This window comes from Molothrus ater, chromosome 12, assembly GCF_012460135.2.
Source record: "Molothrus ater isolate BHLD 08-10-18 breed brown headed cowbird chromosome 12, BPBGC_Mater_1.1, whole genome shotgun sequence".
In the NCBI taxonomy this organism is placed as follows: domain Eukaryota; kingdom Metazoa; phylum Chordata; class Aves; order Passeriformes; family Icteridae; genus Molothrus; species Molothrus ater.
This window is the reverse complement of record NC_050489.2, coordinates 9306044-9326728: the sequence shown is the minus strand read 5'-3', so window position 1 is coordinate 9326728 and position 20685 is coordinate 9306044. Positions and strand designations below refer to the sequence as shown.

Below are 20685 nucleotides of genomic sequence, written 5' to 3'. Positions count from 1 at the left end.
TTTGCAATGTATTTCTTTTTAGTTCTGATTTTTTTTTTTTTGAGCCTATGTCAACAGTACAGGTCACCACTATGTTATTGCTAATCAAAACCCTGCTGGAGTTGATGTTTCTATGAGAAAAACTGAAACTACCTCTTTGGCTTTCCTGCTTGCTTTCTCTCTTTTTCCTGAAAAATTTTCTTCCTCCTTGCACACACTGCATGAGAGTTGTTTTGTTTCTCCATTTCATCCATTTTCTGCAACTTCATCCCTGTCTGATGTCCTTTTTACTCTCATGGAATCATAGAATGGTTTAGGTTGGAAGGGACCTTGAAGATCATCTGGTTCCAGCACCCTGCCATGGACAGGGACACCTCCACCAGACCAGGTTGTTCCAAGTCCCAAACACTTCCAGGGATGGAGCCCCAGCTCCTCTGGACAACCTGTGCCAGGGCTGCAGCACCCTCACAGAAAAGAACTTTTCCCAATATCTAACAAAAATCTACTCTCTTCCAATTTGAACATATTGCTCCTTGTCCTGCTAGTAAATGCTCTTGTAAATAATTTTGCCCCATCTCTCCTGTAGGTTCGCTTTGGTACTGGAAGGCTGCAATTAGGGCACCCCAAAACCTTCTGTGTCCTAGGCAGGACAATCCCAAATCTCGGCCTTTCCTCACAGGAGAAGTGCTCCATCCCTCTGATTAACTTGGTGCCCCTCAGGACTCTAATATTTGTTATTATTTGGACCATATCTTTCCAACATAACTCTATATGTGTGTAACCCTTCATCATACAGACACAATTTAACTTTGCCAAAAAATTGTTCTGGACTATTTTCTAGAACTTCTGCTTATTGCTTTCATTCTCTATCTCTGCTCTATATCTGTTGAATTACTTTCTGATGATGTTCTGTAAATACATTTCAGGTTTCACCATGTGATCAGAATGATCAATTAACTAGAGTCAGAATAGCCAGGGTTGGCAGGGGCTTTTTGAGTTCCCCTAGTCCAGTTCCCTGCAATAAGCAGGGAGCTTGCACTAGTTCTTCATCTCCACCAGTGTGTCCTTTGCTTGCCCTTTGCTCTTCTTCTGTACGTTATCTCTAAGATACAGTCCACAAATGCAAACTCAATATTATCCCTCCTATGTTGATTTCTGCCCTCTCTGAGGTATAATATGCTGGCCTGTCACCCTCTTATGTTTCTCTATGGATCTCCAATGTATCACAGTTAGAGCAGAGTTTTTAACTACTGCTGAAAACTGTTTACAGCAACCAAAAATCTTTTCAGCGTATCTGCTGTTGACTGCAATGTCCAACATCCTAATGGTGTCACTTGCTGTCACCATCCTGTAGTCCAATATTTGATGTCTACACCGTGTCTTGGTCCTGTTGATTATTTTAGAAAACTATTTCTGAAAGAGAGTCTGTCCTGTCCCATCTGCAGCCTAAACTTTTTCAGATTCTCATCATCCTCCTTTAATTTATTGCTTGAAATAGAATATTGCTTCACTTGTGTATGATCAGAAACCTTTTGTAAAGTCTGTTTACCCAGACAATTTCTTTCCATCCTCCCTTGTTTTTCTTCCATTAGCTCCATCACACTTGTAGTAAAATACTTGTTTTCATGTTCACTCTTTCCTTTCCTGTTATCTATCATCCTGCTCTCAATATCAAGATATCATATGCCTCACTAATCTTGATGAATAATGAGTGCCCAGTTTCCACCTCCCACTTGTTACTTCTTCCTGTGAGCATTTCTCTCCTGTCAGCCTTCCTTATGCTTACAAGGAGCTTGCCATGAATATTTGCAGAAGTGCTTCATTGTTGTCTTACAAAACCCTGCTAGAATTTCTCTTTGGCTTCAGGTTCAAAAATTGATTATCAAGCTTCCAGCCTGAAATCTTGCCAAAATCAAGTTTATTATATAGGAGCATTTTATTTCTTGCCTTTTCATCGAAATTCTTTTGTTTTTTTCTTTGAATACTCGCCAATCTGTCTGTATCTCTTTTTGTACCGGGATGGTAAGTTATTGTGGGTGAAGAATGTCTTTTTCAGTGTTTGCACAGTAGCACACACAGGAGCACTGTAGCAATACAAGTACTTAAGACAATAATAATAATAATAATATTGTTAAAGGTAACTCTGAGATAGTCTGTGTAATTAATGCACCCAAGGTGTGCCCTGGCAGCCAGGAGGGCCAGGAGTATCCTGGGGGGCATCAGACACAAGCTGTGACCCTTGGGGACTGTCCTGTGCAGGGCCAGGAGTTGGACTTGAAGTTCTTTGTGGGTCCCTTCCAGCTTGGCAGATTCTGTGAAAATCGTGAAATAAATTTAAAAAAAAGTAATTTATTTATTTTTCAAATATTAATTATTTAGGAGATCTAACTTCCACAATAGAGTCTGAGAATTAATACTGGTTTCAGATGTGACAACACAAAACACAGCTTCCGGACTGGGCCAGCAATGTGATTTTCAAGACTGATAAATTATAGAGTTGCATCCATTTTCCAGCTAATGTAGATGAAGTGTAAATACTTGATGATAACTGAAATGCATCCCTTTACAGTATTGTAAATGAGGAGGTGCAAAGACCCTCGATATTTTAAGGGCCAAAGAGAATCACGGGAGCAGCTTTAAAGATTAATTCCTTGTGTCTAGTGTAAAACAAGATTAAATTAGCTTGTGTGAGCTGCTGTTAGCAGATGCACTATTACATTATGCATGATTCCTGACTGCTCGTAGCATGAACAAACTGCACAGTGTTCCATTAGTGATTTTCAATGCTGTGCTAAGCTTTAAGTCACATAGACAGGCCAATGTATTGGGTTTACTTTGTGGATGTGTTTTCCAGGCAATTTCACAACCTACCTGATCACTGTTATTGATTGACCGCATTTGAAATGGATAAAAGAATTAACCTGTGTAAGGGCAGCAGAATGGGGTATATACAGTATCCTATATACTTAGGAAAATCAATAGTCCTCTAATGTAGAAAATTTAACCAGACAAGACAAAACCGTCTTCCCACTGCATCAATCCTCGTGCTCCCTCCCAGAGTAAAACATTATGGTTATACCATATATTTTTAATGTGTTTTATCCTTTGATGCTTCTCCTTTTACTCCCCCTCTGTAACCTTGTGGATCTACTTATGTGCATACTGTAAAACAAAGTGAGGAGCTCCTGAACAGGCACATTTTTCTCCTCTCATGCCCACTTTCCCTTGAAGTGAAAAACAGGCAGCTATACACATCTAGAGACCTGTTCCATCTTTCAAGGTGTAGGCATATTCCTGCTTTCTGCCACTTTCTTTCTTGACTTATATCTTGTCCCTCTGCTCTCACATTCATTGCACCTCTGCAAGTTCCATCTCCTACTTATGGCATTTTCCTACCCTCTTCTGCTTTTAATGAGCATGAGATGCACACAAACACATTCTTAGTGCCTTTGCCTCATCACACCTACTTTTCAGGCTCTCCAGCTAAACAGTGCTGCTTTTTGTATTCGAGTTAATCTTTCCAGTTCTGCCTAATGAAATGCTTGTCCCTGAGAACTGAACAAGTCGAAGCTTGTAAACCAAATATTTTTGTGGAAAACCCTCAAATATTGTGGCTACTTGAAATCTTTACTACAGGCATGACTGAAGCTAACATCAGAGTTATTTATCCTTATAGTAAGTTTTTATGTTTTATTTTTGTCATATAGCTAGGTTCAGAAATAAGCTTTAGTGCAACTTTGGTTGTATTATGCTTGTTCCTCCAACACCGAGAGAACATTAAACATACCAAACCTCTGGGTGTCTGGGAATTCCTGCCTTCTTGGCCAACTCCCTTTCCTTCTTGGCTACCTCTCCCTATTCACAACCTCCTCTAAAGGAATAGCCACCCAGAATGGCATTTCTGCCTCTGCTTTCAAGAAACCCAGGATACTTCAGGAAGAAAAGAGTGAGAAGCAGTGGTGCTGCTTAGGCTGTGCTTATTCTACAAGATGGGAAAGAAAAGGATAAAGAAGGGGACTTGCTATGCAGTTTTAGAATGTGCTTCCAGTCCACTGTCCTTTTTATATTTTCTTGTAAAAACTACAAATCTCAAAATTGTGTTCTGTTCTGGAATAAATGTTTCTCTGAATTCTTTCCTGGGATATGCAATAAATTAATCTGTAACCTATATTAGAAGGTTGGTTATAAGGAATAATATATAGCAAGCTGGTGCAGAGCTTTTTGCATAGACCTGAGCCTAAACTCCATGCCTCTCTTTGTGTTCTGTTTTGCAATATTTTATTTTCTGTAGCCTTCTGAGCTGGTGACTTGGAGTTCAGAAATTTTTTACTAATTTCAGCCCTGATGGTCCCTCCTGCTATGCCCTTGTTCTCTGTAGACTCGCCTTGTAAAATGGTGTTAGAGTGGTTGCTCACTGAGCTAATGTTGTGTTAGCTAGTGACTTTAATATGAACTAGTAAAATTACACAAAACTGGTAAGATTTCTTTGAGGTAAAATTGATGTCCAAATTTACTACATGACTTCAAAACTCTGTTAATATTGTTTAAAGGAACCAATAACTCAAGACCCATTTTTTTTCACGCAAGCCAAAGGGACATAGAAATTAGAAAAGACAAATCAATCACAAGCCTTTATATATGAACTCTTTCTGCTCAAATATCTGCCCAGACAGGATCAGCTTGGGTGGTAAGGTCAGGGGGTGACAGAGCTGGCCAGCAGTGTCGCTGCTGTACCAGTGCACGCTGTCCAAGAGCGGTGGAGCTGTCGCCAAATCCCAGCATGATGACAACAGGACTTACAGGGGACTTAGCAATGTGCCCAGGAGTACTGCAGACAGAAAAACAGGCTTCCCTCAAAGGTTAATGTTCCTAAAAGAGAAGAAAATACTCTGGTTCATGGACATTTGAGAGATATCTGTGCAATTTTTAAGCAGTCAGTGTAAACAAATATCCCCTCAGAAAGCAAATAATTTTTAAAAAACCTCACTATGGACATTAAGCAGTTTCAGAGCAATGCAGTAGATACTGAATCAAAGACCACTGAAGTTCTTTATTGCTGGGGGGGGGAAGGTCCAAATATTGCTTGGCAAATTACAGTTTGCTAGGGGCACTATTACCAGTTGACACAATCATTGGTCAGCAAATTGGTCACATTATCGGTTAGTAAATTTGAGAGTGCAGAATTATTTATTGGTAAATTAGAGATGGCAGAATTATTGGTTGGTAAGAAAAGAATTGCAGTGATTGGTTAGCAAATTAGAGATGCTTGGTTTTGTCTGTGGATAAATCAAGGTTGGTCAGATATTGGAGGCCAAATTAAAGATGGCCGTGTTATTTATGGTCGCTTTGGTGAATGTTGAAATCCTGCTTTTTTTTGTTACAAGCAAATAATCATTGGGAGGGTTTGCTTCTTCATTTTTTTCTGATTTATTCTTCTGCAAGAATTTCTGTGGGTATTAATATGGAAGTAAACATACACTTTTGCTCTCTTACTTTTTAACAGAACTATGTGTTAGCTGAAATTGCACAGAGTGCCAGGGGACTTCTGAAATTGTTTTTATGAAGTGAATATTAAATAAAGGTGTTAGATTTCCAGAGCTAAAAACTGCAGCCTTTGCAATTCCAGCTCTAAGCTGGTGCAGTGCAGGCAGGACAAGCTATTCCTCATGGGCTGATAGCTGGCACCAGGAGGAGCTGGTGATGTGAATCCTTCCAGAGAGGCTTCCTTGCTGCTACTTAAGAGCTGTAGTCCTGCTTTATTTATCTGTGAGCTGAAAGCAGTAAAGATATGGAAGAACAGTGCCTTCAAGGCAGTTATTTCTGTGAGATGTGGGGATTTCTGTGGGCAGTGGCTTCCAGCTGCTTACCTTCCTTCACAAAACCTAAAGCACTGTGACAGAGTCGATATCCAGGTGCTGTTACCAGGCACTGATGGTTTTCTGCTGGAGAGCTGCAGCTGGAATCACCACAGACTCACTAGGCAGCTCTGAGAGCAGCTTTATTTTTAATGTCATTGCTACCACAAATGATAGAAGCTTCCTATTGAGCTGAAGTACTGCAGCAGAAACTGTTTTCTGGCATTTTCATGTTCTCAGTTCTTTTGAGTTTTTCCTTCTCTCTTTCCCTTTATGTGTAAAACTTCTCAAAAGCACTCCTGCTTTTGTATACAGTGTTAGAGCAATTCTGAATAAAAACTGTGTTTCAGTATCATTCTAGAACACTGTAAGGAAAATTCTGTTCACTTGATGAACTTTGCAAACAATGCACAGAACAGGATGGTTCAACAAATAATTTTAGATTTTAACAATGCTGAAAACAATAATAGAATATGTGTTAAGAAAAATCTATGGCTGTTGATATAGCTGTTGAATTCTACAATGGAAAATGATGCTAATTAATCAGATTTACTTTTCCAAAGGGACACTATATAATGCTTTTGACAATAGAGCAGATGGAGTCAGGGAGGATGCATTTTAAAACTTTAGGAAAGTCTTAAATTTTAAAACATTAAAATTTGCTTTTTATATGAACTCCTATAACAACAATGCCCCTACCTTTCTTGTCTACTAATTCTGCCAAAAATGATGTGTTTATTTGGAAACAGTAAAGTATGTCTGACATTTTTAAGACATAGCAAGGGGGGATTTTTGCAGAAGTGAAGGGGGTGAAAAGGAATTTTATCCTGCCAAAGAAGCAACACAATCACAAGATATCTGAGTTTTATAAATCTCCTGGATTGAGATAACATATGCTGCTCAATTTTTTGGTATTTTCATTGAATCCAAAACTTAGGACTTGGAATACACCAGAACACTTCTATAACACAATGATTGTTCAGTGTTGGGTCCAGCTTGAACTGTTCATCTGGAAAGTTTTAGCTGAAACCATCATAATTAATTAGAAATGGTTTAACTAGTTCAGAAAAAAATAATTGTAGGGCTCCCCTTACCCTGGGTAGAGGCCTGCATGATCTCCTCTCCATAAATGAAATAATCCTGATGGTGCCAAGCCCATTCTGCTCCCAACTCTCAAGCTCAAGTGGGCTCACACTGTAAGGCATCCCAGTCTGGCTGCTGCATCCCTTGGGGGCTTTGCAGTGGTGATTGGTTTCACCATGTTCAGATCCATAATCAGACTTCTCAAAATCTGGGGCCATTCAACAGGGACAAATTGTCTTCAGTTGTTATTCAGAGGCAGCATGAGACAGGGGATGCAAACGAGCAAAAGAACAGCCATGGTAAAAGGAAGAAGTGAAGATGGTATGGAAATAAAATAGGACTTGTGGATGGCATTTTTTTTTCCTTCCAACAAAACCTAATAACTTGTAACAGAAAACAGCTCAGTGCAGGAAGGGAGAGGCAGGCCATTAACCTTTTGTTAAAAACACCAGAGTTTTGGTCTACCACTATTTCAAACACAGATGAGCACAGGATTTAACAAGAAATCACTGGTTGTAGTTTCATCTGGTAAAATCAAATTTAGAGGTAGGTTGATTCCTCAAGCTGTGTATCTCTGTTCTTTCAGGCTCAGTGCAAAAGACGGAATAAATAATTTTGCTGGGGCTCAATGGGTCTACCTCTCTTTTCAACTTTTTATCAGTGACAAAATCCTACTTCTCAATTTGAAAAAAAAATTGTTGTTGTCAGGTTAAAATCAGCAATACTATGTTTGCTACTATTTAATAATTAGTAAAATTAGGTAAATTTGGTAAATTAGCTAAAATTTAACTTATTAGTGGGAATCTTCACAAAATGTAAAGCTTATAATGAATGGCTTGAAATTTGTATGCAGGAAATCTTTGCTCTGTGACATTGTGAATTTCCATTTTGCTGGTATTCACTAAGCACTGCGTAAACTGAGAACTCTGGCTTTAAATATAGGTATTTCTAATCAAACCTGCACCCCTGTGGTTAGGTGAGATATGTCCTGTGATATTGCTTGTGTCCCTTGATTAAAGAAATTATATAATTGCACCTCTTTGAAACTTTTCTGTGCTAAATGTCAATTTTACATTTTACAGTTCTCAATTTTTACATTGTTGACTGATTTATGTAGTGTTTCTAGTAAAACTCTAGACACAGAACATTTCGCTTGCATTACGAGCAAACTTTGTATAATTTTTTTTTGCAAGCATTTGCCTTTTGCAGTGAAAAATCATTGGCAATTCAAGAATTACAATCCCTGCATTTCTAGAAAACATTTGAGAATTTTCAAAATAAGACATTTCGTGAAATAAAAAAAGTGAAAAGACCTTTAGATAAAATTTACATTTTTTCTTGCCAGAAATTTCCTTTTTGTAAGAGTACACAAGTAATTATTAAAAATTTGAGGCAATCCTACATTATTCTTGTGATAATGGCCAAATAGGTGAAGTTCAAAATCTAAGTGCCTGAGATGATTAAAAAATTTTAAATACCTCATTTGAAGGGAATAACATGAAATGTCTTTGACTGGCACACATGCAGGTCATAAGATAACTTCTGAAAACAAAAATAAATGTAACATTGTATCCTTTTTGCCAGTTCTGGACATTTGAAAAGCTACAGGCTATTCAAATTGTGCTGTGAATAGACCATTCTCCAGTGTAAGCAGAAAAAGTTCTTCCCAGGATTCAAATAAAATATTTTTCATCTTCACTGTGAAGAGCTTTTTCCTCTGCTTTTCTTTATAGGAATAAAAGGCCTTTCTGTTCTTTCAGCTGAGCGACCTCTGCCTTTTTGGGAGAAATGAAGTTTCTGCTCCACTCACCCATTACCACCACCCAGAAATTCTGCAGCTTCTGTGCCTGAGCCAGGTGAACAATTGGTACAAATGGGGATGGGAAGGAAGAAAAGAGAAGCATGTGAGCACACATTTGTACTTTTGCTAGCAAAGAATGCAGGAAGATCTGTGATCGCAAGGAAAAGATCTTAAACACCTCTCAGGTAGAAATGGATACATTTTGTAGTATAGCAATGTGATTGGGATTTAATTTGAAAGTTTACTGTTAAATGGCTCCGGCAGCTTTGCAGTTGCCAAAAGAATACACTTTCTGCATTCAGATGTGTAATGCCCAGTCTGCAGCATCAGTCACAGTCTATTTAGGTGATTTTGTTACACTGCACTTTCTTGGAATTTCACTAAACTGTCTCAGCAACTTGTAGAACAGAGGTTTTGGGTGGCTTTTTTAATTTGCTATATTTTCAGATAGCATTTGTTAGGTATTCTTCAAGTTATCCTGGACGTACCTTGCACTTGAATTGTGAAATTGGAGATTTGAAGATATAGGGTGTTCTTAAGCCCAAAGTCATCCAGGGCAAAATCTAGCCAGGTTTGTTGTGATTTGCTGGCATTTGGAGATTTAAGGGCTGAGACATTGTCCTGGTACACTTGATTGCCCCTGGCAGTAGGTGGGGATAAACAGACTTAAAAGGGGCACAGTTTTGACTATACTTATATGAACAATTATTCTTTCATGTCTAACAAATTCTTCAATGTTAGTTTCTAGATGCACCATGTCTGTCATGGATTTCAGCTGTTGTCATAATGGATCTGGCATTCATAAGAATTGTGTGCTTTGGGTCAAATACATCTGTCTACACTAAGTTATTAGAAAGTTTTAAGATGCATATGCACCTTTTAAAATATGCAGATATATTACTCCTATCCTTTTAAAAATTGACTAATGATTGACTTTAGGCAATAGTGTACCAATGATCCTGTAATCTGTGTGTTTTATTTAAATGGAATTAAATTATTTTCATTATTTCAAGTAATAAGTAAATTAAAGGGAAAGTCTTTGTAGGCTGCTGTTTTTATTATGTCCTAACCTTAAGCAGAAAGCAAGTCAGGCCAACTAGTTGTTCTTGCTTTTATTAAAGTTCCTGTTGGCAGAGCACTGGTGGGACACATTAATCTTAGCATTAATGCTGAGGAAAAGGGGCTTAGAAGCCTAGGATGAATAAATCATTCCAGAGCCCATTTGGATCTGTTGGCACCTTCCCTGTTATGTTGTTGCTGGATAAAAAGGCTTCTCTAAATGTTAAAGGGCTGGATAACACAATTGGCTTATTGCAGAATGGCCCTCAGTAATTTGTGAGTGTGCTGAGTGGGGGTAGCAAGCAATGGGGCAGGGTGTTTGAGCATGTGGGCTGGCGCTGAGAAAAGTGAAGACACATTTTCTTCTGTCCCCAGTAACCTGTGCAGTCCCTGTCACCCGGCCAGTGGTTCTTCCAGCCTCACTCTGAGGTACTTGTTGACACTAGAGAGGAAGAGTAGTTGAAATGCTTCCTATTTGTGTTACTTCATTAAAATTTTTGGAGCCTCAGGGATGAGCCATTTATTTTGCAATTCGAAAGCCACATTATCCATTTATCTTTCTCTTGAAGACTGTCGCTGAATATGCAGAAAGGTAAAATCATCGGACTCCAAAAGCAACTTTCTGCTTCAGATCCTCCATATCTTGCTCTTTTCTGGTCAGCTTTGGGGTTTGTTTCAGTCCCTTTGTTTCTGCAACACGCTCATCTATTTGTGGTTGGCTGAGAAACCCCTCGCTGCTCTGTTTCACAGAACTGCCCTGCTCTCAGGACTCTCCTTCATAGCACAGCCTCAGGAATGGGTTTTGGTTGCCATTCTCCTTGGCCTCTTCCAGATTCAATTCAGATACAGTTCTGTACATCTTCAGAGTAGGATGCAACTAAAATTTGTCTCCATGAGGTTTCTGGGTGGCCAAGGTGAAGGAGCCCAAGGAAAGAGGGAATGAGCAGTGAAGCTGGAAGGTTCACAGCCCGTTCACCACCCAGCTCCCGACACCAATAAATCAGTGCCAGCTGTGATGTGTTTTCACTGGCCCCAGGTGGGCTTTGCTGTCCTCTGGAGAGTTCTATGCACTTAAAAATTAATGGGGTAGGATTGGTCTCTGGGTGTTTTTCTCCAGTTTCCCGGAGCTTTCATTGCTGTTCCATGAAACTGTGGCTGCAGGGAGCAGAGGAAGGTTGTCATATGGCAGCAGCTACACATTTTCAGTGACAGTCAGTAAACAATCGCATGCTACAATTTACACTCTCTTCTCTGGTCTGTTCTTCAACTGATGAAGCAACTATTATTAGCCAGGCAATAATCAAATACTTGAAATAGGTATATAAAAGAAGATTTGGAGAATAATGCATGCTACCATCAATTAAGCATTTCACGCCCTCAAGAGATGCACTGAAGTGTAGAAATTCAAGCTATATCACTGTATTTTTACTTGACACATTTGCTGTTGAGACAGCTCTATTTTCTCAGTGTATTTTATTCATAAAATAATCTTGTTTTATAAACACAGATAATCTTTAATGCAATGGATGTAATGTACAATAAGTATTTAGGAAAACTTTTAGTTGTTAGATAGCACAAATCACAGTTAATATTAAAACAGGAGAAAAATGGAAAACAGCATGAAATGTCTCAATATATTTTATTTTCAATGAAATAATAGACTATCACTTTACCAGTTCTAACATCAATGGAATCATTTGAAAGCTATCAACCTGTACATGTGCTGTAATAGATAGAAACCTACTTTTTCAAGTCATCTGGTTGTCAGTGGACTTAAGAAGGAAGCACTGTTTTTCATGTACATGTGGTCCTTGTAAAGCTGCTGGTTAGCAACAGTTTACAATTTAAAAACTGAAGCAATGAGCAGTATGTGGTAATGGAACACCAGAAACAGAAGGGAGAGGACAAGAGTCACTTGTGCTTGTTCAGAATGTGATTTACCCAAGAAAACAATAATAATTTAACTCATTTCTTAAGCAGGGGAACAAATGGCTTGTGCAGTCACCTAATGCTGGGATCACTTCCTACAGCACAGTTTGTGAGTCAACTCTATATCTAGTTTTGTCCAAAAGCCTCCAAATTGAATATTTATTGAAATTACAGGTTTTAGAACAGCAGTGACTCAAACTTTTGATGTTCAAAAAAAGAATCTGTAATCCTGAATTGATTTGCAAGGAAATGTTATTATAATAAAAAATCCCTTTCTGAATTCCTCACTTTTCTTCTGCATTTCCACAATGAGGTCCTTCCAGAGTGGCAGGGAATATCCATGCCTGCAGTGGTCTCATCTCCTTTTGTCATGTCAGAGAAGGTATGGGAGCCTGGCTGTCTGTGGAAGGGCCGAGTCTTAATGCAGGCACCTTTTGTCTTAGAAGAATGTGATATCTAGTGCTTGGTCACTTGCTAACAATTGGAAAAGCAGAATCTGGCCTAACTTGTAATAATAGTTATTATTAAATTGCATGGTGGGCCTGAGTCTAATTTTACTCTTATTTTATAGAGCCATTGACTTTAATGGAATTGCTCCAAAATTCTCACTGGCATAACTGTGAGCAGAATTAGGCCCAATAACTGTCATGTAAAACAAAGTCATTCCATCTTGTAAACCATAAAGCAGGTTACATGGTAGTTAAGTGTGGGCCAAAAACATTAATCTTTCAGATGATGTGTTTAATGGCAGCCTTGGATGCTTGCAGTCAATTAAAATTTCCTGGCACATTTTCATAGGACAAGGAACGTTTGTTACTAATCATGTCCAAAAGAAATTCTAGCTGGTGTAATTGTATTTTACTTAGCAAAAATTGCCTTTGTGCTTATAGTTAGGTTGTTATTCTTCACTTTGTCTTTTAGAAAACCCACACAATTGTGGAGTTACTTTGGTGCAGAGGATAGCTGTGCTATCACTCAGAAGCAGCATAAAGCAGAGTTTCTCTTACTCTGTGCTGTTGAACTGCAAAGTGTCTCTAAAGTCTAAAATTGTGAGGGGGAAAGGAAGTGTCATGATTGCTGTTTTAATATTTAGGGACAGAATCTCTGCTAATATAAATTACTGTAGGTGGGTTGAAACATCATTTAATTGATCTGCCCTTTTATCTTTTAAAATAATGTACATTTTAATTGGCCATGCCCCTTTGGTTTTATTACTCCTACCTATAAAATACAATACTTTATGACACTTTGGTCTAAAAAAGATTAGAAAAGAACATATAAGCTATTACACTTTTTCTTGTTGTTTCTCCTTGTGTAAATCCTGAACTTGGTCTGAAGTGACTCTGAAACACTTCAGATCAGCTACCATACAGTAAAAATCCTTTGAAAATACCTCTATTTATGCCTGTTTCTTTGGACAACCAAATCTGCACTTTGCTGAACGCTCATGGAAGATAATGTGAATTTTCCCAGCCATTGGGAAAGGTGGGACAGTGTTACCATGCTAAGGAATTTATGCCAGATTGAGAAAATGCCCCATATGAGCTTCCAATGGATCCATGGGAGAGCAGTGTGTTCCTTGCATTCCCTGTGGGAAAGCCTGTCAAAACTGTGGATATGAGAGATCAGGAAAGAGTTTAAGGGAAAGAACAACAGCCAACTCCCAGAGCTGCAGAGTGGCTCAAGAAAATGTGGTGCTCTTCCTTTCAATGAGTTATATGTTATTTTTAAATACTTTTTACTTCACTCTCTTTCACAGTGGTATGTGCTGGGAGGGAGAAGCTGATCAGTTTTATGAGAATATGTTGGGAACATGAGTCAAAATGTTCCAGCAACCTCCAGATGCATCCACAGACAGAAATCTTCATTGCACTCTATTAACCAAAAACCCCTCAGAAACTGATATTGCTGGTACTAAAGTCTGGTGGTGTTCTCAAACATTCTGCACATGCTTATAGGCACTGGAAAAAGCCAAAGGAGGTGCATGTGAGGCAATACCTGAATATTTTAGTTAAATATATCAGGAAGCAAGAGTGCTTGTGACCAAGCCAGAAAATTGAATGCAAAGAGTGCTTTGGGCTTACCATCTACAGGTTTCCTAACTTGAAATATTTTATTTTAGGATTTCAGTTTCACAATACTATATACTTGGCTTCTCCTGCTCAAGTCCATAACAAATTATTTGCATGCTGTGCTGGGATTAAAAAAAACTAAAAATTGAGAAACAGCTCTGTTCACTCTTTAGTTTGACTTCAATTTATTCTCAAACTCAGCCAACAAACACAGTCCTCCTACACTTGTAGAGCTTCTGGTTTTTCTTGGCCCATGCAGCCCTTTGTCCTCTGGCAAAATTTCACTGGAAACTTCATGCAAATACTGTTTGATCTTTACCAACTCATCTCAAGGAAGAGGACTCATGTTTTACCTTCTTTTCCTTCTCTCCATAGAGGAAAAGAGGAAGGTAGAAATTTTACGTGAGGAAACAACTGTGTACAGGTCTAGTCTCAAGCACCTCAAGAGTTCTTGGACAGCTGTGACTGTGCTCCATATGTTCTTCAGAGAGGTGTTACCAGTGACTGTCATAAGTGTAATGGGGTCTTACTCATCTTCTATCTGCATTTTCCATGCAGTTTATTCAAACTCTTACCCTCTCCAGAGTGAGAGCACTCTGAAAACTTCCTCTTTATTAAGTTCAATTCATTGTCTTGTATGAATAAGAATCAGTGCACACCTGTATAGAAAAAACCCTAGGGGACTGTGGCACTTGGTTTTTGATCACTGCCACCCTTGCTGATCAAATTATGCTTATGTGAAATCAAATATTCTCTCACTCTTTGGAAATTTAAAACAAATTCTCCAGACTCTGACTCCAGAATGGTTCTGAGACTAAGGAATAGTGGAAATGAATGAAAACACAGAAATTTTAAAGGCTAAAAAGTAGGAAGGGTTGATGCAGAAACACCAGTGCCTCTGACATCAAGATTAGCCATGAGACTTGTCCTGCTGCTTCTGAGAGAGACACGCTCCACAACCACCTACCCAGCTTCTGCCTGGAGTCATAACTGTGGGAAGTAGAGTGCAGAGTTTGTCTGATGGCTTCCCTCTTTGCCTTCTTTCTTTTCCTCCTGCACCCTTTGACAACAAATTTCAATTGGCTGCAAGATTTTAGGTTACATTCTTCTGCCTGTGTCCAACTGATCCCAAAGTATCTGCTTTCATTTGCCTCCTCCCCAGCAGCCTTGTGGTCCCACTATTCTGACTTCTGCTCCTTGCTCATGATGAAGTTTTGAATAATACAGGTTAATTATCCCTTAATCAGAGGCTTCTGCATGTCTGGTCAACCTTTTTTTCCCTGATATCAAGGGGGCAGAGCTATTAAACAGCACTGTCCAAGAAGAGAAGAGGAATAGTTTGGAACAGCTGCGGAATTTGTTAATAGGAGAATGAAACAGTGAAGAGTTTGTGCTGAAAGGGGTTGTGGAAATTTAGCAGTTTACCTACAAAGAAACAACATAAAAAATGGTTTATATATCTTTATCAGTGAAATCAGGATGCTGTCATGGATTACATTTTCTAAAATATGAGACAATTGTACAATACAGGAACATTCAAAAACCTACGAAAATTACTAATACAAATTAATAAATAAACAGTGAGTTCTAATTGCCAGCTCTATTCTGAATTCATCTTTTTTTAAGGCTTAGAAGGGTCTGACTCAGACACAAACTCCTCCTGTTAGTAATTCAAGCAGTTTTTAATAGTGCAAACTGAGTTCTTTTAAAAGATTGTTTTAAAGTTCTCTTTGATTTCAGATATCTTCAAATATCACACTAGATATGTATCCCAGATATCTGAGCTGTGTGGGAAATGGGTATGCTCTGACTTACACAATGTTTTGGAAAGGCAACCTGAAACAGGAGATTTTTAGATATTACAGTGGCAACCAAAGGAGTGTGGGGAGCCAGCCAGGCAGAAGTACTCTTTAGTTCAGTGGCTGAGCTTAAAATGAAAAACTGTCAATTTTCTGTTTTAGCGGGGCAAAAAAGTTATTTGCTTTTTGTTGACCTACCATGGGGAAATGGTTAAAGAAAAAGAAACAAAACCAGCAACCAAATTAAAAAAAACCAAGCTTGCTATCCAACATGCATTTTCAGATAAAATGCATTTCTCTTTAGACATCTTGGCAAAACAGGAGATGTTCCTAGAAGTATTTTATTCACCAAAGTTGTCTTTTTCTTAAAATATTTTTTCAAGCAAACTAATATGGCAGTTTGGATAGATTTAGATTGGTGCACCTTTTATATTTTTCAGTTTTAAGAAATAATCAGATCCTTACTTCTACTTCTGAAATGTGGGAGAGAATGGTATAATTCTGGGCTTGGGCAATCCAATCCACAGAAGGACATCAAGCATAGTTTGGTCCTTTTATAAATAAGTTATTTGCTCTTCTTGTATCATTGCTGATTCTTTTGGGCTATTAACAAGCTTTTAAAAACTATTAAAGCCACTCCACTCTGTCTTCAAAACTTCCTCAAAACTGCATCTTTGATTTATGTGGTCAGCATTTACTCCCTAAGGTCTTATTGACCTTGGCAGTGTTAGAAATCATATTTTCACATGCATGAATTACCCCTGACTAATTTCTCTGGTACAGTTTGAACATAAATAACCTTCCTTTGGCAGTTGCATTTTTTACTTTTCATTTGTTTATTTTTAAGAAACATGGTGTGAATGCATGTATGGAATATACTGGAAAGTTTGGTTAAGAATGTGCATTATTGTTCTCCTTAAATGTCTTAATGCTAGATGGCAGGATTATTTTTTTTTTAGTCCTTTTTTTTTAAATTTCCCTTTCAGAATCATACCATTTACAGTGACTTTTGATGTTCTCCCCCAAAGTAGTTGAACTCTTCTAAGAACAGAGTGAAATGAATTTTCTCCTTGTAACATGGGAGACACATACGCTATAATAGTCCTCCCTATTTGATTAGCAAATGTAAAAAAAGTAAAGGTTCAGAAAGATTTAGGATTCAAAAGATTTAGATTTCAAATTTGTGAAATTTGACTTCCAGTAGAAAGTCTGCTAGGACTGCAGATGCACTGCAAGTGATTACAGCAGACAGCAGCCCAGGAGAGAAATCCAAGAACAGAATTTCACTCTCAATACCTGAGTATCAAGAAAACATCTCATGCTGTGTAACTGAGTGGTTTCCAGACTGGGAGCGTGGAATTTGTGCACTACACACTTTTCCCACATTTGTTTTAGATGTAGGATGTGGCCTGGCAAGACAAGCAGCTTACATCCATAGAGAAGATGAAAAAAATGTTGGAAAGTAAAATTCCTCAGTCCAAATTCAAGCTCTACAGCTGAGCCATTTAGCCCTGGTGTGTAAAAAAAAAGCACTGTATTGGAGAATGTGTTAACTGCCATGGCATTGTAAAACTCCAGGGATATGGGTGCTTTCTGAAATATTTAACAGTGCTAGCAGAAAGCAGATAACCCTTTAATTCACTTCATCAAGGTAAACCTTATGTAACTGTAAGCAAAAAGAGGGTGGTAAGGTGAATTTCACAGCAGATAGTTATTATTGACTCATTCAGCTTTTAGAACCTGTGCTTTTTACTGGCCTGTTAGAAGTGAGGTGAATAATTTGCTCTGATACAATGTTTGCAGCTATCTGTAGATACAGTGAATATATCCTTAGTGATACAACCACATAAACATGGGTGAATGCACTACAAGATTGTCACAGTTCATAGAGCTAGCTGAGGTACAACTCTGTTATGTGTTTTATACACATAATTGTGGAGTAAGAATAGAATGTTTCCTTCTCACTTGCAGACATATATTTTAACTTCCCTTTACAATGTTCTCACCAGAAATTTTCCTAACCTTTGGCCAAAATTTTTTTGACAGCAGTATGAGTTCCATTGTCTAATTATTGGATTGTGTTTGAGATGGAAACAATACCTTCACTTTCTGACAGCATTTTCAGGAAATGTGGCACCAGTCCCAGCAGTACCTCGTGCTCTGTGGCAGGGACTGGCAAAGGATGCACCTTCCATCCCTCTAGTGCTGCCTGCAGGGGCTCTGGGAGTGCTGCCTGCACCCTTGGGAGCAGCACCTGGCCCTTGGTGGCTCTGCTGGCTGAAGGACAAAGTCACCAGAGCAATCTCCTCATTCTCAGTGTGACTGGCACCTGTGCAACACTGAAATTCTTCAAAGGGGCCCAGAAGCAATACTTAATATCAATGACCTGAGTATTTCAAGCAGAAAAGATCCATTAACTGTGAGCCCTGTTCAGCTTTCATATGAGGAATCCTCTTTCCCATTCAAGATTTTTTTACACAGTGTTGATGCCTTTTACCCAAATGTTATCCTGTGGACTTTCTTTTGTATTCCTAACTATTATTCCTGCTGATAATATTTCAGATCTTTTACTTTGTAAAAACGAAAAAGAAAACAAGCCTTTTCTGTGACAATCCAATATAAAGAATAATCTAACAATGGGAGCCTGGAGGCAAAAGTCCCCTTGTGTTAATATGCTTGTTACAGAAATACAACTTTCTATGAAGATTGAAGCCCCAGTTTATGGGATTGGAATCTTCAGCCTAAGATAAAATGTTCAGCCTAAGAAACCACTGTTTTACTGTGATTTTCGCTGCTGGGGCTGTACACTAAGTACATTGGTTATGTGTTCTTTAAAGGCCTTATCTTTACCTGCCATATTATAAGTTATCTCCTGTTTGTTATCTATGTTGAAGATTGCTGGAAACTCTTGAGAGCTTCTTGTATTGCCTGTGAAGTGCTGTCAGTGTGGCACACGTTTTTTTCTTTTCAGAAAAGCTATAGGACAATAGCAAGCTGGCAGTGGATAATTTTCTAATTATGTGGTTTGTTCCCCATTTCAGAGGCTCACTGGCAGTTTCAGAGTCACAAGAGGATAAATGATGCTGATCTTTCCCCACACAATGACACCTTTAAGAGAGAAAGTTACAGTCAAAACCACATGCATTCAGGTAAGGATCCTATGTAAACTTCTATTTATAAAACTCTGATAGAACGAATGCTGTATGGAACACTGGTGTCAGGGTGAGTTCTGTAGCTGAACACTTGGAGTGATACTGTTCTTCATTTCTGTGCTCTGTCTGAGTATTCTTAACATGCATATCCTCCTAGCCCAGATAAGCACACAGAAGGATTGTCACACTTTTTTACAGGTGGGAATTTAAGTCATTGCCTCAAGCTACGTAGGAATCTGAAGATTTAAGGGACTTCCCTTTCCCATTCCATGCTCTAAATTACAGAAGCAGCTTTCCTCCTTCATTTTTTGTAGCTATCCAAAATCATCCACAAAAATAATTTACTCGATTTCTCAGTGAAATAGAATTCATAGATATACACAAAAAGGACATTTGACAATCTTTCTACAGTTACACCTAATTACTCAGGCTCTTGAATATGCATTGCAAAAGTGCTCAGCTTTAATTGCCTTACTTCTTGTTGTTTGATTAATTTGTATTGTTGTAGCATTGATGTTTTCATTCTACTTGAAATAATTGAACAACAAAACCTTAAAATTCTTTGCATGTGGTGCTTGTAAATTCACACCTAAAACCCCCTGAATATAATGTTCCCAAGCCACCTAAAGATGAGCAACCCACACATGCCAGTGCAAACATCATTCCATTGTAGTGTTTATCACAATAAAATATTGGGGTTTTCCACTGAGCTATGTGCTCTGAGCAAGATGTAGGAGAACCTGGGGCTGTATGTGATCAAAAGCTTCACACAATCTGACTGGGTCAATGAGATTTTTCCAGGCAATTTAGACAATTTTCTGTGGGTAGACAAAATATCTGGATTTCTCCTTAGTGTTTATCAAGGTAAGCTTCACAAAGTGTTTCAGAAATCCCTTCCTTCCTTTCTCTCCTTCCTTCCTCCCCTCCTTCCCCTAATTTAGGACTGATGAACACTTCCATACATCTTTCTTAAGGTCAGCATGGTCACAACCACTTCTCTAGTGTTTAACAGAATGGCATTAGCTGAATCCCACGTAGTCTTTGCTACACTAACTCCTCCCAGAGTGGGAATGCAGGATACTCAGGATGGTTGCCAGCCCTGTCTGCAAACAGCATAGCAAAAGTTTTTCCAGCTGATGAAGGCAAGGTGCTACAATTAAGCCTCACAGCACAACAGACACTGCTGAAATGAATTTCACTTCTTAGACTCTTCTAGAAGTTCACCATCACAGGTCCTCATTAATCCCTCTTTACACTCCTGAAGTGTAGCTTGGATTTAGAACGTTCTAATGTTACACTTTTCCACGCTCCTGTGTTTCAGTAGTTTTTTGAGGATCTTTTGGCCAGATTTTTTTTTTTTTTAAGTACTTGGCATTTTGGCACAGGGCTATTAAATATAGTGAGGTTTGAAGTACAGCTCAGAAGGCACACCATGTTTGCAGGCCTGGTTTGTGCAGTGCATCAGTTATTTGTGCATCTGAAGTGAAGCAGTATTGTGAGCGGAGGTTTTGTGGGACGTGAGGCTACATCACACCATATCTTCCCATCCTACTTGAATAGTAGTTTTTTAGTTTTGATGTTTAGGTTGCAAAGTTTCTGAGCCTGAGTTCCATTCAGACTGTGCTGTGATGCTACTGGATTTAGTAACATGAATGCAACTGAAAAGAAACAAATAGGGCTTCATTTGTTGGTAGTGGAGAAATCTGCTTAATCTTAGAGTCAGTGCCTGTATGGTTCATATGAGAAAAGGGGAAACAGGTAAATTCTTTATGGTATCCATGAAAACTGAAAGTGGATTGCTGGAGGCCAAACTTCTATTCTTAATTTTGTCACTATTATATTGTAGATGAAATTAGAGGAATAAATTAAGGTGTAATAGTGATGACTGAAATTACTAAAGGGACTATTTTGAAATTTTTATTTATACTTCCAAATAAAATCAGAGAATAAGTGTTT

The 20685-nt window shown here is 38.5% G+C and overlaps 1 long non-coding RNA gene across 1 annotated transcript in view; it reads left to right on the top strand.

Annotated features, from left to right (window-relative positions):
- LOC118691233 (uncharacterized) overlaps window positions 1-20685 on the top strand; it is a 182162-nt gene that overhangs the window by 80099 nt on the left and 81378 nt on the right. The window contains exon 3 of the long non-coding RNA XR_004980982.2: window positions 18619-18726. This is a non-coding gene — a long non-coding RNA (uncharacterized LOC118691233). The remainder of the gene's footprint in view (window positions 1-18618; window positions 18727-20685) is intronic.